The following is a 1020-nucleotide window of genomic DNA, read 5'->3' as shown; positions in this document are numbered from 1 at the left end:
AGGACAGAGTCTCACTCTGGTGCCCTGACTAGAGTGCTATAGCATTATAGCTCACAGCAACCTCAAGTTCTTGGTCTGCTTGCCTCAGGTTTTCTATTTTTATTAGAGATAGGGTCTCACTATTGCTCAGGCTGGTCTGGAACTCCTGAGCTCAAGCAATCCACCCTCCTCAGCCTCCCATAGTGTTGGATTACAAGGGTGAGCTACTGCACTAACCCCCCTGCCTCTAACCTTGTTTGTGACAGAGGTCATTCCTCCAGAACTTCAGATGGCTTTACAGACACCCAGATTAGGATGGGGGCAGAAGCATCCTAGGCAGCAAGGATCCCTTGTCTCCCTGCTGGCCGGAGTAAAGGAAACCCAGTGAAGAGAAAAATCTATCTGTGGCAGAGGAGGGTGGGTTAGGTCTGACTGCAAGAAGGCTGGATTTCCCCAGGGAGGCTAAAAGCACCTCCTACCCATTATCTCCTTTGTTAGGAACATTTCCAGGGGAGAGGGAGGCTTTCATCAGCTGATAGCCTTAACGGAGAAAAGGCTGTTCCCAGAGAGACCTGGGGCTGGCTCAGGTGCACGTGAGAACAGCTGCTCCAGAGAGGCTGTCTGGTATCTGGGCCTGCCCGGGCTTTTCTCTAAGCAGTGGGATGAGACGGAAGAAGAGAACCCACCTGGTCCCTCAACACTGGATTTATTATAAAAGAGATGAGTGATGCATTCTAGTCATCAGAAGTTGACTTCAGAGAATGCCTGGGAAGAGGCTCCTGGTTAACTCTTCTGACCAGCCCATGTATAACAGGACTGATGCAAAGATCCCACCCTGCCACCTCCCTTTCCCCAGCCCAGACTGATTGGAGGAAGAAGTCTACAAAGCTGGATTATTTTTAGCCTTTGAGGAGAGGCTGATTCACCCCTCCCCTCACCCCTTCCTTTGAAACGGTGGAGTCCTTTTCATTCCTCAGCCCAGCCCGGGCAGCCCACTGGTTCTCTCGGGAGCCGTCCTTGAGCAAAGCTTGCTTAAAGCTG

The sequence above is a fragment of the Otolemur garnettii genome, unplaced genomic scaffold, assembly GCF_000181295.1.
Source record: "Otolemur garnettii isolate 467f Iridium unplaced genomic scaffold, OtoGar3 scaffold00068, whole genome shotgun sequence".
Lineage (NCBI taxonomy): Eukaryota > Metazoa > Chordata > Mammalia > Primates > Galagidae > Otolemur > Otolemur garnettii.
Note: the sequence above shows the minus strand (reverse complement) of the source record.